Source organism: Sprattus sprattus, assembly GCF_963457725.1.
Source record: "Sprattus sprattus genome assembly, chromosome: 16".
NCBI lineage: Eukaryota > Metazoa > Chordata > Actinopteri > Clupeiformes > Clupeidae > Sprattus > Sprattus sprattus.
In genome coordinates, this window is record NC_137914.1 from 25,656,079 (window position 1) to 25,673,163 (window position 17,085).

The following is a 17,085-nucleotide window of genomic DNA, read 5'->3' on the forward strand; positions in this document are numbered from 1 at the left end:
ATCAAACTGTGATTCATGCATCAGTTATTGAGTGGCTTAAAAAATAAAATAATGCTGCTAAACAAAATGTGAAGCAAAAGAACAAAAACTTTAACAAAATGAACAAATCACATTGTGTGTTTACCACATTTGAACAATAGGAGGCAGCATTGACCCCTCAGTTTCTTGAGACAATTGAACAAAGACTGTCTAGGCTGGAATGTAAGTGAGCAACCCAGTCATTTCCATGCAGATTGTTTGATGTTGTTGTCGTTGTTGATTCTGTCTGTTTTCTCTTATATTCATCAGCAGATAGACACTTTAAAATAGTCACCTCATGCAGCACCCACCCAAACGACACTGGTAAATATACAGCAGCCTTCATGTCTCATATGGACGCCATCTAATCTTATCAGTCCTTTCACATATGCATTCCAGTGGCCCAGCGCAAGATAAGGGGGAGCCTGGAAGTTGTTCTCCCCAGCCCAGCAGCAGAACCCCAGCTTAGCCGCAGCCCTCAGACAGCTAGCCTGCAGGAGAGCCAGACTGGAGACAGCAGGAGCACGCCCACATCAGAACTGCCACATACCACCATCATCATCTCATAATGGCCTGCTGTTTCAGGATTATTACCCCACCATGAGAAAGCACAGAACCCAGAGACACAGAGAGAGAAAGAGGGAGGGAAGGAAAGAGAAAGTGAGGTGCATATATGTGTAACATGTGTCTGCTGCGGAATGTCCCTGGAAGGTCTTGCTGAAACTTGTAGAGGTATTTGCATTTGCATTGCGATAACATGAGCAGACTGTCAGCCTTACGTTCCTCTTTGTTTCCACAAGCTCCTCCGCAGGAATCTGCTCAGTTATGAAATCATCCAGCTCTGGCCTGACTTTGGTCCCCTCTAGGGCACATGCTAGAGACATTGATTTTAAATGTGTTGAATTTAAGCACTCTAATCCTAAATATATAGGCTAGACAAAATACACTAAATCCATACAACCTCCCCTGTGCTTTTCTAGGATATTCTCACTGCAAGGGAATATCAATGTCAAATAAATCCACTAATTATCATTTAAAATATATCTTATAATTCTATTCTTGGGCATTAGCTGTCCAAACACTATGGCTTCCCCCTTACGCCATGATCTTTCTCTCCTCCCACAGATTGCTGACTATCGGAGATGAAGCTGTGTGAGAGTCTGCCTCTGTGTGTGTCTTTTCAAGTCCATGACAAGGGTGATGACAGAGAGTGACTGACAGAGATTCAGAAACAAACAGAAAGAGAACCACTGTTTTCATACCCAAATTTCCATACGGAATTACAAATGCAGTAATCTGCTCAATTGTGCTTCTCCATGACTCTTGCTATGTCATATTCATATAATTATTAAAAAAATTTACAAAGAAAAGATTAATCAATTTTAGGAAACAGGCTATAGCCCTCCCCAATTAACTCTATAGTTAATGGCACTGGACTTGTTAAACTAAAACTATGAGTTGGAATCCCAGCCGAGCATAAAATAACATTCCATTACACCAAATAGCCTTCAGCCTACTAATAGTTTCTATTTTTTTTCCTCAAAGAAGTCCTTTAACAGACAATAAACACACACAGCAAAGTACACTCCATAATAATATGCAGTGGCTAGCTTGCCAAACAATTTAAAAAATGCTGCCATTATCTCTTATGCTTCCAGAGAAACCTCATATCAGACGCATTTTTCTGTTAAATACAGAAGCAGTTAGACAGTAGCAGTGTCTTTCATTGAAAAGCACAGGTCTGTGTTGTACCCACAGAGTGAATTGTGTGCAGTTATTTATCACTATCACTTTGTTGGATAGCTCATATTAGGCTATACTGAAAATCAAACCTTTCAGGGACAACTACTGCCACTAGGTTGAGTGGATGATGGAGTGTTCACATTCGGTGGAGCCACCCTTTTAAGTGCTGCAAACTGAAAACGTCTGCCTGAGAGGAAGTAGATCTATCCACATTCCATTTTCGAAACCGTGGTGGAACTTTGAAAGCTAAACATTCATTAGGCTACTGCCCCAAAAGTGATTTGCCTGCCAACAATGGCTGTCTGATATAATGACTGATATGCTACATTTCCACCGCTCAACTACATAAAAAATGCTATGGGTCACGAAGGAGAAAATATTGTAGAGAAACCGACCGATATTGGGTCTGCATAGCTGCCTCTCATCATAGATGTTAAGAAACCTCAGACCTCATGAAGCTACTGTCATGATTTTGCAGGCCACATGTGGATGCCCACTGTAGCCTGCACCGAAACCGCTTCATCTCACCCTCCTCATCTTTACCCTGTATCCTATCCTCCTCTCCACCCTCCCCTTTCCACTTCAGCCTCTCCATTCGGCAAGCCACCGCGGCGGTTTTGATTTCTCCTAGTTTCGACGTAACCAAGCCCACTACGCGTCTCGGCATGTTGAAGCTGTTTTTTTTAAGCCAGCTGTAACATCGGAATCTGCCTTGGTTGTCGACGGCGAGTAGAACGCAGAGAGGGTGGGTATCCCTTCTACAGACGGCAGTTACTGGATTAGAAACATTGTATTGTTGCTGTTACGATGTTTGATGCCGTTCAGAATCTCAGGCAATCCCCGTCATGACCTCACTCACCCGCCCTGTCAATTCACTGAATGGGGTTTCTCATCGCGCAGTTTGCTCTCTATTGTGAACACTGATATCGCTTATTATTGAGACTTTCATCGATGACAGAGTGAACGACCTTACGTCTCTGTTTACATTCGCAAGCCCAACAAAACATCTGTTTCACAAAGAAGTCACTGACGTTTAACTGGGGTGAGTAACTTGTCGTCTTCGTGTTCAATATGTGTCAGGATAAAAACCAAAGGCTGTCTTAAACACAATGCTGTGCTCTCGGTATTGTGTGATATCTGAGATCATATGCCGCGTAGCGTAGCGCCTACGTAGCCTTTTTGGAATATTCATTTTGTTTTGATTGCTCGGCTGGCGCGTTTCGAGATATCGGAATCACCAGCATTCATTTTGGGAATTTTGTAAGGTAGGCTACTTCTCCATCAGCAACTGCTGTGAAGACATTTTATACATGAGTCGTCAGTGACCCAGTCAATATCGCCGTTATCAGTTAGGCTACCTTTAATGTATTTGAGATCCCAGCCGCTGCGAAACCAACAATCTTTTATGGGTCGTTTTATGCTGTGACAATAACCTGTGTTTTGTCAAAGTATAGGCTTAGCCTACTTATGCCCGCTCTTACGCCCTATAATTGACTAGCCTATACTACGGGACTGAAGATGTAAATTTCTGACTTCTTATTGCCTTGAAATTATACCCTGAAAAGGTAGAGTGCGGTACAGGGAGTGGTAGACTTGACAAACTGAAATGACTCAATCCTACAGTCTACCCTATCGTTCAAAAACAAAATAGTGATTTAGTTACACTGTTCTGGCATTTGGAAATTCATATTTTGTTGCTGTTGTGGGCTGAAGGACTGCTTCACTAAACACATGTCTTATTGAGCAAGACTTTAAGGTGAAGTGCATACAGTGCTTGATTAGGAGCAGGCTCGACCTGGTGAGCAGGTTTGTTTGTGCTAGTAGCTCTGCTGTGAAGCAGCTTTGAATTGGCCAGTGCTGAAGGATTAGAGTTCGCCTAGTGAGTGTGAGTCAGACGGCATCAACCCCAGGCTGCCCACCTCTCAACAAGCGTGAGGCTGACTGGACTCATTTCTTTTTAGAATACCCTGTTTTATTATTACTATTGTTGTATTCCATAATGGCCATATACAGAAAGCATGTGACCAAAGAGGAAACTGTCCTGCTCTTGATCCCTGGTTTGTTGTGACAACACAAATGACACTGAAGTTTTATGTCAAGACTCATGGCAACATGCAATGTTTTCAAATAGGCTAATGGTGTGTAATAAATAATAACTCTGTAATTAATTAAGAAAATTAGAACCATTAAATATATGTTCTTGAGCTTTTGGTTGAGCTTTCTTTTTTTTTGACTGGAAACTGTGTGAGACTCTAGAATTAAGGTGCTGCTGTATTTCACATCTTTGGTAACCGTGCCTTGGCTCTAGGCCCTGGGCTCAGTTTGTTACTGGATCTGAAACTCCACTACTGGATGTGAAACATAGCTCAGAACTGACATGATAAATCACATGATAGTTAAAGTACAGTTCACAGAAACTTTTTTTCTTAGTTTTGGCAAATTCAATGTATGTCTACTTGTTCGTTGGTAGAAGATACACATCATAGCACATCTGACCTTCTGCCTTTTGGAATCATAATCTATCAGACCCTGAAGGCTTCCTTAAATTGTAGTCTGTGTAATTCCATGTTATGCAGATTGAATTGCACATTTGATTCGATTTTGAATATATATTTTCTTCCCCCGATGCATATATGATTTGGCTAGTAGTGTTTCTTGCCCTAAGTGTGCATAATGCATGTGGTTTCTGAGGAGAAGATTGTCTATTGATGGCTTGAACATGGGTACATCTATGAGCAGCCGTGTACATCTATTCATGAAGAATTGCATTAAGAGTAAATGTTATCATATTTTTTGTGCGCTTTGTACCAGTAGACTTGACCCAGGGATGACATTGTTGCCAAAGTGTTCTCTGTTGTTCATGCCCCATGTGTTCTAATTTATGTATCCGTATGTGCAGACATGCATGTGGTATGGGAGCGTGAGTTTGTTTTGGTGAATGCATCGTGAGCAAAGAATGGTGTGTCAACATAACATAATGCAGAATTATGGTGCATGCACACATGCACACGAGCACACACACAGACACACACACAGACACACACAGACACACACACACACACACACACACACACACACACACACACACACACACACACACACACACACACACACACACACACACACACAAACACAAACAAGATTCCCTCCAAAAGATGCACTTCACAGGAATACACAGTTCCACCACAACATTTCCAACACAAAGTTCACAGTTCCACCATAAAATTTCACTTGGCAATTGATACACACTCTCTGTAAGCATCGTGTAGTATTACACAGTGACATCACATCACAATCACATATATGGTCAAATAAATAAATGTGGTTTTAAAATCCTCTTTTTCGCCATGCGTACACATTTAACCTTGAAAACCACTCATCAAAAGGAAAAGAGGTGTTAAAGCCCCTTGCTCACCACCTAGGTGGAGTGGTCTATTGACTGAGAATAATCTGCTCCTGCCCAAATCTACATATGCCCCTCACTCAGCATACAAACTGTGGAAGTGTGACTCTAATGTTAACTTACTCTCAGTACCACATCAGGACTTGCACGTAAAATACATGCTGTTGGAAGTATGAGTTTTCTTCTCTGTCTATCACTACATGTGGTTTCACAGGTTTAAAATTAGCCTGTTCTTTTATGAACCCCACTCCCCATGGTCTCTCATAGATGCATTGAGGTTGCATTTACTATTGTAGAGTGGTGGGTTGTGGATGCCCAGAAAGGCACTAATTTTATGCTGGAGGTTGACATGCTTCAGCTGCTCTCATTCTCGGCACCCCTCCTTTTACTCCGCCTAGTGTGATGGGATAGGGTGACTTTAAAGAGAGCAACAATAAAATCTTCCTCCACAGAGAAAAAAGTATGCATCCATCTTGCACAGATTCAATAACAGTGACTGAAGTAGTTTATGTCACATCCTTTGGTGCTGTGTAACTGTAGATTGTGTGGTGTACTGCCCAGTGGAGTAGTGTATGTCACATCCTTTGGTGCTTTGTTACTGTGGATTGTGTGGTGTACTCACATCCTTTGGTGCTGCTTTACTGTAGATTGTGTGGTGTACTCACATCCTTTGGTGCCGTGTTACTGTAGATTGTGTGGTGTACTCACATCCTTTGGTGCTGCTTTACTGTGGATTGTGTGGTGTACTCACATCCTTTGGTGCTGCTTTACTGTAGATTGTGTGGTGTACTCACATCCTTTGGTGCCGTGTTACTGTAGATTGTGTGGTGTACTCACATCCTTTGGTGCCGTGTTACTGTAGATTGTGTGGTGTACTCACATCCTTTGGTGCCGTGTTACTGTAGATTGTGTGGTGTACTCACATCCTTTGGTGCCGTGTTACTGTAGATTGTGTGGTGTACTCACATCCTTTGGTGCTGCTTTACTGTAGATTGTGTGGTGTACTCACATCCTTTGGTGCCGTGTTACTGTAGATTGTGTGGTGTACTCACATCCTTTGGTGCCGTGTTACTGTAGATTGTGTGGTGTACTCACATCCTTTGGTGCCGTGTTACTGTAGATTGTGTGGTGTACTCACATCCTTTGGTGCCGTGTTACTGTAGATTGTGTGGTGTACTCACATCCTTTAGTGCTGCTTTACTGTAGATTGTGTGGTGTACTCACATCCTTTGGTGCCGTGTTACTGTAGATTGTGTGGTGTACTCACATCCTTTGGTGCCGTGTTACTGTAGATTGTGTGGTGTACTGCCCAGTGGAGTATGAAGGCCTGACTTCATAGTTGTGATTGGGAAGTGGGAGGAGGGGCTTGTTGGAGTGGCCTTTTAATGCCTGGTGGAATGTGGAGGAAGCCTTTGAGACTGGGGCCTCCCAAATGAGATCACTCGTAAGAGGCTCTGGAGCCCCGAAGGCTGCTTAATTGGTGGCGTGGTTCTCGGCCGAGCTTAGCGGAGCATTGGGTTGTGGCTCGGCATAGCGTGGCGTGGTGGCAAACGCGCAAGGCTCTAGTCATCAATGGTCACGTTGTTCTGGAGGGTTTTGTGCTAGGCCTTCAGGAGACGGTAAGAACTGCCCTTTCAAATGAAGAAGGACTGAAAGCAAGAAAGGAGGAAAGCAAGTGGTTTGCTGTCAAATGTGTTGTTTCCTGAGCTGAAGATGGAGGAAGGGGGTAGTGAGAGCACAGACAACGAGCACCCTCCAGAGCAGGGAGATCGGGTCAGCACGAGGGAAGACTCGGGCAGCTCCAGAGCAGGGAGATCGGGGCAGCACGAGGGAAGACTCGGGCAGCTCCAGAGCAGAGAGATCGGGTCAGCACGAGGGAAGACTCAAGCAGCTCCAGAGCAGAGAGATCGGGTCAGCACGAGGGAAGACTCAAGCAGCTCCAGAGCAGAGAGATCGGGTCAGCACGAGGGAAGACTCGGGCAGCTCCAGAGCAGGGAGATCGGGTCAGCACCAGGGAAGACTCGGGCAGCCCCAGAGCAGGGAGATCAGGCCAGCACGAGGGAAGACTCAAGCAGCAGGGTTGGCAGCAGAGGGAGGTTGGCACGAGTCGGAAAGTTGATTTGGAAAGGAAAGCATGTTTGGGCTGGAGGATGATCACTTGGCGAGAGGAATCATGGGTAATGGAGATCATCCGCTCCGTTTGCCTCTGATCAGAAGGGGAGCAGATATGGATGCTGTGGGTCACTGAGGCTGAGAAGATGATGGGATCTGTCACGTGTGTCCTTGAAACAGAAATGACAGGCAAATGGCAGTCCTCAGACCACAAGCTGTGCAGTTTGTCTGTGTGCAGGATGTCTTATTTCCTACTTTCAGTCGAGATCATCTTCAGCTCATAGTGTGAACAAGATGATGATTACTTTTAAATACTACACTTAAAGCTTTGGAATATAAAAAAACTGTATTGTGTGAATTGAAAACTAGGTCATGAGAAAAAACACTCTACACACACAAATAAAATCATTTGTCAGATGCCCATTTGGCTCTGAAGGAAACTCTTTCATCTTGCTTCGTACATAAAGGTTTTTAGATGACCAGGGCCATACCCAACCCCTCCCCCTGCCCCCACCCCTCCCCTGCCCCCATACTCCATGAATGTTTGATGGGGTAAAGAGGGCCAAACGTGTGCCGGTCGCCAGCGCATCCTCGCTCTCTCTCCCCTGCCACATTGGCCCACTTTCCTCACTAATTAGTTTGCCACCACGTGGAAGGGCACCAAACACCGCCTGCTCACTCCTCCGACTGCCAGCGCGCAGGAGGGAGCTGGGAGGCTGTGATAGTGGCCTCTTTTTATTGCTTTTCCACATTGGGGGGGGGGGGGTCCATGGCTGTTTGGTTTCCTTGTTAGTGCACCTGTAGCTTTTTCCTCCTGACCCCTATGACCTCTGTGTCAGGAATAAGAGGTGCAGGTGCCAAGAGCACTAACAGGGCCAGACTGAAATGGCCTGAAACAAGGAAGTGTTTATTAACAATCTGGGGAAACACTGCATGGAGGAAATCCAGGCTTGGTTAATAAATAGCAAGTGTAAAAATAGTACATTTAGAACTAGAAATCTTTTGTTCTCTCATTTTCCAGCTTCTGTTTGAGGTTAGTGGGCCTGACCCCCCTCAGCTAAGTGTCTCTTGTGATGGTGTGTACTCGGGCATAACACAGGGCTGCACTGAATGTAAATCTGCGTTAAGGGGACATGCAAAACCTCTGGCTCCATCATATACTGTACACTGCTGGTTATGGTGTCTGTTGCACTGCAAGGGAGATAACAACACAGTTAGGGTGTCTGAGAGCGTGTGAAATGTGTGTGTGTGTCTTTGTGGAGGATGTGACTCTCCCGTCGATCTGTGAAACACAGAGACTCTGTCTTTCCAAGAGTCCCACTTCCTGTGAACTCTCATATAAGAGGACAAGAGACGGGTCTGTAGGCATCATCCTTCTCCTCCTCTCAATCCGTCCTCTGTTCTCTCTTTTCCTCTCGCCTTTTCTCTTTTGTCTTCTTTACTCCTTAAACGCCAGTTCCCCCCCCCCCCCCCCCCCCCATTTCCACTTTCCCCCCCTTTTATGGACCCGCTGCGATGGAGAAAGGTTTCTTTGGTGGCCCTCAGTAACAGATGCATCTCTCTTTCACACACACTCACTCTCTCTTTCACACACACTCACTCTCTCATTCAACACACACAGCAGATGGAATGGCTAAATATCTCAGAAATGTGTTTGGTCCTCTTCAGACTCACTGGGCCCTAGGGAGTGTACGGGTGGGAGTATTTTGGAGAACAACCCAATGGCATGAAACGAATCCGCTTGGGACTATTGTGTTCTCATGTCGAACTCCCATCCCTGCAGTGCCTGGCACAGTTCCTGTTTCAGGATCCATTGGGATGCCAGGCTGGTCCGTCGGGTTTCTCACAGGACCACAGACATGTCTGAACAGGACACCTCAGGAATGTCAGAATTGACTTCAGTGAACCAAATGCGCCTGCATCTCTCAGAGATAGCGGCAGGTTTTTGTACAGATCTTGAAGTGACTTACAGTAAATAGTAAAACTCAGAGATCTGGAGCAGAAGACTCAAGTGAGTGAACACAGGACGATGTGAGAGGATTGGCTAAGACACAAACCAGGATGTGATGTTTCGGCTGGTGTTAAGTCCTGCCTATGGCAGTCTTGACTTCCCTTTCAGACACACCAGCCTGTACCTACTGCCTTCTACACACAGAATCTGAAGGGCTGTTATGAAGTCAGGTACCTCATGAGAGATACTAGACAGACCACAGTGAGGGAGTCTTTCACTACTTATAAAACTCACAAGTCTTCCCTTTGATATATGTGCCTTTGAATAACTGGCTGTGCGTGTGTGTGAGTCAGTGTGTGTGTGTGCCTGCGTACGTGTGTGTGTGTCTGTGTGTGTGTGCCTGTGTATGTGTGTGTGTATGTGTGCCTGTGTGTGTGTGTGTGTGTGTGTGCCTGTGTGTGTGTGTGTGTGTGTGTGTGTGTGTGTGTGCCTGCGTATGTGTGGTGTGTGTGCCTGCATGTGTGTGTGTGTGTGTGTGCCTGTGTCTGCCTAGGGGGGGCACCCTGCTGATCAGAGATGGGAGCAGTCCCACTCAATCTCCTGCAGTGAGACGAGTCAGCAGCAGGACTCCCTATCGACTGACCTGAGCTGCCCCCTCTGGCATGCTTGTTTCAGTCAGCCAACTGTGCCAGTGCTGTCCAGCGTCAGCCAGGAGGCTCTGCTCATAATAATGGCCACTGAATGGGCACAGGGAAAGCCTGACCTCAGATCAGTCTGATGAGATGCGTTAGACAAGATTTGCTCTGAGAATAGTGTGTGCTCATGAGACGTACTCTCTGCCAGGGCTCACTTAAATATTAAAATCAGCCCCACATGAACAAAGGCTTGTGCAGCAGCGCTGATGTGAACCGCCTCTCAGACCCAGCCCCTAACCCTCCTCCAAATCTGCTATGGTGCTCTGTTGGACGCTGGTGTGTGTGTGTGTGTGTGTGTGTGTGTGTGTGTGTGTGTGTGTGTGTGTGTGTGTATGTATGTGTGTGTGTGTGTGTGTGTGTGTGTGTGTGTGTGTGTGTGTGTGTGTGTGTGTGTGTGTGTGTGTGTGTGGTAGCGATGCGTGACTGTGCAGGGTGTGCCCAGGGACACTCTGCTGATTTGACTCTGAGCTCCGGCTTGGTGAAGAGGGTTTATGTTGACCCAACATTCTAATGGAAATGATCAGGTGTGTTTGTGAGGCCACGGAACTGATCATTTCTGAATCGTCTTTAATGTGAAGCATAGCGATGGATGATTATTTCACTGCGGTCTACCAAGGCTCACTTAAACCTTAACGACAGGATTTAGGGTTTATCTGTCATGTCTAAGTTCAAATTTGAACATGGACTGTGCATGCCTGTGACTCAGAGGACGTCATGTTGTCCTGCCTGTATCCGTTTTATTTTGGTCTCATTCCTCTGTCTCTCTTCCTCTCTGAGGGATGTGTCAGTCCCCTGCTGCACCCCCGCATTCAGGCACAGGCTGGAAGGTTTTCTGTTCTCTCCTGTTCAATAACCAGTTCCTCTATTGCTGTTCCTTTTCCCCATTGCTGTCCACACAGTCAACTTATCATTCAATGCTGTCATGAGTCACTTGCGGTGTGTGTGTGTGTGTGTGTGTGTGTGTGTGAGGATTATTGTGTTCTGGAATGTTTAATCTGAGTGTAGTCAGTCTAGGATATCTGTACCTAGTGAGGTATGTGTGTGGGTGTGTGTCTGTCTGTGTGTATTTGTCAATGTTAGAGATAGATAGAGGGGGAAGAGGGGGAGAAGTGGAAAGAGAATGGTTATGTTAGAACTTGTCTTTTCATACATCTCACATTCCTGAGCACTGACAGAGTCTGTGTGTCATTGAATGAGGCGAACATCTACACACACACACACACACACAAACACAGAAGGGCCTACACTATTGTCATATGGTGTTTGTCAAAGATTTCTTCTGGTTATTTTTTTTACCGATTTCCAAGGCTTTCGATCACCAATCCAATTCATTTTATGGCAATTTAGCCTAGTTCATTACAATTAATTTGTTGAGTAGCGCCACCAAGTGACTACTGTTCAATGGAAAAGTCAACTGCTTCACTAGCGAACATCTTGTGATGTAAAGGTTCAAAGTTCCCGAAATTTGACTCACTGCATTGCTATCACATTCCTTTGACGTATGCCACATTTTGTGAGTTTCATCCATAGGCGGCGCTGCAACTGACTCATTCCAACCTCTCAAAAAAAAAAAAGTCCATATTGGTGTCCGCCTCCCCGGTTTGGCCAGTATCTGTGTAAATGCAATGCACTCTCCTCTGTTTACCCAACGCATGACATGTTTGTTTTACCTAACCCTTTAACGGCTGTTGTATCATATTTGTTTGCAATCTGACACACGTCTTCTGGATATGTCAGTCTTTACAGTGTTAAATAAAACAGTTATATAAATATATATTATTCTGTCTTTTCATATATTTTCCAATAGTGTTTTCATTTCTGAGTTTCACTTAATTCTTGCTCATTCTCTCATTCAGTCATATTACACACCGCTATGCGGTATGTCTTATCTCTTCTTGTCTTCCACCTACTACTCTTCTACTACGCATGCGCAAGAACACACACACACACACATACCCAGGCACTCAGACACGCTCAATCAAACATATATGTAAACACTTGACTGGCCTGTACACACGCTCGTGGGCTGAGTGGCGATGTCTTTTGGGGGTTGTGCTCTAGTGGTACTGATGTGAAGGCATCTGTGCAGCTAGTTCTTGCTTTTGCTGCATAACCTCTGTCCTCTGTTTACCTTCCTGGAATGTTTGCATCTATAAAACATGATTTCTCAGAAACCATTAACCATTTCACCCTTTAACACAAACACACACACAAACACACACACACACACACATATACATAAATCCACAGCTGCCCTGGTTCTCGTATAGAGCCCTGTCCCCCTTGTGAAGGGATTCAGAGATAACATTAGGGCCTGACGTCACTGTGCCCACTTACCCTCAGCACACAGTTCGAGGTGTGCCTGCCTGTGTCATTGTGAAGAGTATTTGTGTTAGGGAAATGGGAAAGTACTGTCAGTGTTTGTTGTGAAAGGTCATGTGTGGTGAGATTATAGGGGAGGAGAGGAGAGGAGAACGTGTTTTAGACATGGCTGAATGTTTGGAGGTTTGCTTTCAGGTGAATGAACCATGGCAGCAGGAACTCAAGGGAATGTTCTTTTAGATGATCAAGATGGTTGGTCATGGACACAGTTCATATATCAATACTACTACATAAAACATAATATCCAAATATGGCCACAGGAAGTGTGGCCTATCTGTGTCAGCGTTTGAACACATCACATTACATTCATCTGAGTTGCTGAGCTGTTTGGCATGGAAGTGAATGGGGTTTTGTCTGCCTTTGGGCGACCTCACTGCTCTGTGGGTCTGCGGGATCCGCTTGCTGTGGCTGATCCCTACCCGCTCAGAGCGACCACAGCCCTACAAGCCAACTGGAAGTTCAGCTCTGTTCACTAAATGGACATGGTCTCATTCTTATTTAGGGCATTGGCCTCCATATTTTCATTCATTTTTAGTTGTTTGATTGACCAATGTGTTTGTGTTGTTAAACACTATTTAAACCCCTATTTGATAGGGATGCACCGATCCACTTTTTTCACCTCCGATACCGATACCGATATCTGAGGTTTAGTATCGGCCGATACCGATCCGATACCAAAATAAAAAAACAACGCGAAACTGGTAACTGTGTGTATGTGTGTGACCACAAGTGTGAGAGGGAGAAATGAGGAGTGCATGACATGAGATCTTGTTGCATTTTTTGCTCATTTGCTACTTGACATCATGTCTAGTCATCACTATCAATTCATAACATAGGCTAAAAATAATCACAAATAATGTACGTTCTAACTAGAGCTAGTGTTCATATCAGTATTAGCAATCATATATCCGCTAGCGCCAACTTTTACGTTACATTGTAGAGGCTCAGCATGGTGACCTGTTAATGTATTTTCTGGTTCTAGTCTGTTAAAAGACCCACGATTACCAAAGCAGTATTCTTTATCTCCCTTTAATGTGCATTCATCAATTTCCATTACATGACGATGCATGTGATCCTACATATGTGAGTGTCTTCAATGAGAATGGGGACTAATTAGCACTGCACTGAATTACTTTAACATGAGTTATTGCTACACGATAACAATTACACAACTAATATTACTCGATACATATAATTGTGGACATTACACAAGGCAACATGAATCTCATTCATAGCTCATCCAGTCGAAATCAAACAGGATGAACCCATCTTTATTAGAGCGAATCAACATCAGGACATAACTAAATCTACGCTTAGCATGCTAATCGCTACTAATAGCAACGTGCACTCATAATACACTGCCTATATACATAAACATAAAAAAAAAAAAATTGTCACCGATACCCGAACTAGAAATGTCTTCAATATCGGTACCGATACCCAGGGGCGAATCTAGGTTCCGACTTTTGGGGGGGCTAAGCCCCTAGAGAAAACCTTTTATTTGTCCTGTACCCAACAGAACTAGGGGGGTCTGGGGACATGCTCCCCCAGAAGATTTTTTTTGAAAATATTCTTTTAAATAGTGTCCTCTAGTGGGTTTTAGGTGAGAAATTAACACATTTAGATTTAAAATATGGCACAACAACATATTGAATACATCTGCTGAGAGGTGCTTATTATACTGTAGCATAATCATTTAATGAAAAGAGACAGATTAGTTGCCTGTTTCACAGAAGACAATCAAATGAAATGTGACATTGTCTCCCAGCTATTAACATTGTTCTGTTATGTGTTCTAAGATAAAGATCCTAAAACATGCATATCTACCCCAGGTGAATTAATGAAAGCCAATTAATACAAGAATGTTGATACTGGAATTTTATTTAGTTGTATATAGAAAGATAAACTTTTTAGAGAAAACATTTTAAAATAACAGCAGCTGTTGTAAGAGAGATGAGGGAGTCAAAGATGTACGCCTTTATGGCTGATGAGGCCAGAAATGGAAAGACTAAACTGCTGGCCCTCTGTGTCAGATATGTTTCACAGGATGCTTTTAGGGAAAGGCTGCTATCCCTTACAGAACTGACTCACTTTGATGCTGTCTCAATTAGCACTGCAATTGAGGATCAATTAGTTGCTCATGGTATTGAGGACCTGAAATGTGTAGCTCAGACTTACGATGGGGCAGCTGCAATGGGCGGGCCTTGTTGGGTGTGTGTATTTACGATGAAACATACCTTGTGATAAAGGCAGTCGGAGTACTTTTCTCCGGCGCTTTCTCCTTCCAATCCTCAGTATAATTCAAACTATTAACATGGGGCGGCATCAACGGTTAACGTTGTAGGCTGGAATTCACTAGCTAGTTATATCTGGCTGAGCTACTGAGTAGGCTAGCATACCCACAGGATCAATGAACCGGCATGATCAAAATAGCCACGACATCTATAATAAACCCGCGATGATTTAACCATTTCGTTTAGTTTTCCATTTTAAATGCGCTATATATACTTTCACAGCTTTTTTCCGGCTTGAGTCGGACAGTCGCTCCCAGTCTGTTTATTTGACGTTGTCACCGTCTGTCTGCACGCTCTGTCTCACTCACTAACGCACGCAGGTACGCACGACCAAACAGAGCTGTGCGCTTGCCACACAACAGTCTCAAACAGGCAGGAGTCCTGTGCAACTCGAGACTATTTTATTTCTAACTCTAAAAATGAAACTTAATACGTTCACAAAATTGGTTGATAGGTGTGAGTTTGACGATCTCAGAATAAAAAAAATTAAACCATTTTTGTTTGGGGGGGCTAATGAAACTTTTGGGGGGGCTTCAGCCCCCCCAAAATGGGGCTAGATACGCCCCTGCCGATACCGATACAAATATCGGATCGGTGCATCCCTACTATTTGACATAATTCGTTCCACACTTGCTGGCTTGCATTCAGTTACTAAAAATGCACTCATTTGTTTCAGAAAACTGCAAGTGAATTCAGCACATGGCTTCAAAGCAGAAAGAGTGAGCTTGCAAAGGATGTATTTCTCTTGGAAATGGGGGCTTTTTGGCCTGCCTCTTCCACCTGTAGTTGCTTAGCATGATTGTGCTTTCCAGTGCGGAAGAGTCTTAAGACCTTCCTCTCTCTCATCTTCGTGTTTGAAGCTATGGGCTAAATCTGTGTGGGCTTCTTCCCCCCATGTGATGTTTTGCAGAGTTGAGGGAAAGATGGATGCCATCGTATCTCCTCTCTTCCCTCTTCCCCGCTGTAAGTCTTCAGTAGGGATTGGAGAGAATCGCAGAATGGGAGAGGACTAAACCCTAGAGGATTATCTGTACCCCTCCCTTCTCTCTCACTCTCTCTCTCCCTCTACTGTCTATTTCTTGCTCTGCCTTTCCATCTCTCCCCCTCTCTTCATCTCCTCTCGCTCTTCCTTCCCTCTGTTCTTGTCCCATCCCCCATCTCCAAGTCTCTCTCTCCCTCCTTTTCCTCACCCCCACACTCCCCCTCTCCCTTCCCCTCTCTTCCTTTTTCATTCTCTCCTTCCCCCATCTCTCTCCCTCTCTCCCTCTTCCCTGTGGTACAGAGAGCCTCAGATGAGAGCCTCTAAAGGCTTGTTGGCCATATTTAGCAGTGGTAGAGGATGTGTGCAGCACAGGGCCGTGTGTCTGTTTGCACACGTGTCTGTGGACATCTGATAGCGTGACTGGGAGACAGATAGACAGACTGACTGACTGACTGACGGACTGAGGAAATGACTGGCTGACTGACTGACTGTGGCCTCAGTGATTTGGAAAAAGGTCTGCTGATTCCCTCTAGCTGCACTGAGCAATCTGGCTACTCTGCTCTGCTTTGCGCTGCGCTGCGCTTCCATATGCTTGCGCTGCTAGTGCTCCCAGCTAGCTCAGAGGTGTGCTAAACAAGGTCAGCACTGGACTCTCTGTTCTGTACAGATACGGCACTTTGGACTTTGCAAAATTATACTGACCCCAATTACAGCCACCGGCTGTGCGGCTGGTTGGGTGAGGGGAGTTCCTCTACTCACACACAAACACACTCTCTCTCACACTCACACACACATGCACACACACACACAACTAGGGTGGGATGAGGCAGCTGTGTAAGGGCTGTTATTAGCATGACGTTTCTGGCAGAAACATCATCAGAGTTGCATTCCAGAGGCTCATCATCTAGACAAACTTCATGTAAATAGGAGGTTGAGCCAAATGCTTCCCAAAAAACTCTCCCCAGTCTTTAAACCTGGGCCTGGCGGTAGGAATTCTTTGAAACACTGCCATTCAAAAAACTGCTGATCCCACTTTTGTGGTGCAAATAAATGAGCTAAGATCTCCTCCTTTATCTACTTTTAGTTAATCTCCAAACAGAGCAGATATGCAGCTCCATAATATTCACTTGTAGTACCAGAACTTTACTCCATTTCAGACCTCCCTCTTCACAGTGTTACTAAATGACTGTCATCTCACAAGCTGTTGTCTTCCTCTGTTTTTGTCACATCTGGCAAAAAACTGCCCCATAGGGATTTTGGGGCCTCCAGGTTTTGTGAATAGTGCTACTGACAGCAGCCAGGTTCAGAGGTAGTCTGACATGGCTGCCCTCTCAGACCCTGAAATGCGTGAGCAAGTGGGGCTGCTCCATTCTGTCCTACTGGGTCTGATGTGACAATTCACAGCAGCTGAAATTGGACCCACCACCAAGAGTCACTGGCTGTCGTCTAGTGTTGTGTGTTTCTCACTCGGGCATTCCCCGTCTCCACTGGGCTCTAACCTGATA

At 44.8% G+C, this 17,085-nt stretch overlaps 1 protein-coding gene across 1 annotated transcript in view; it reads left to right on the forward strand.

The window, feature by feature from the left end:
• Nucleotides 1-2,729: 2,729 nt before the first annotated feature.
• src (v-src avian sarcoma (Schmidt-Ruppin A-2) viral oncogene homolog) overlaps nucleotides 2,730-17,085 on the forward strand; it is a gene marked incomplete at its 3' end in the record, with an annotated part of 39,957 nt that continues 25,601 nt past the window's right edge. The window contains exon 1 of the mRNA XM_080853295.1: nucleotides 2,730-2,803. The remainder of the gene's footprint in view (nucleotides 2,804-17,085) is intronic.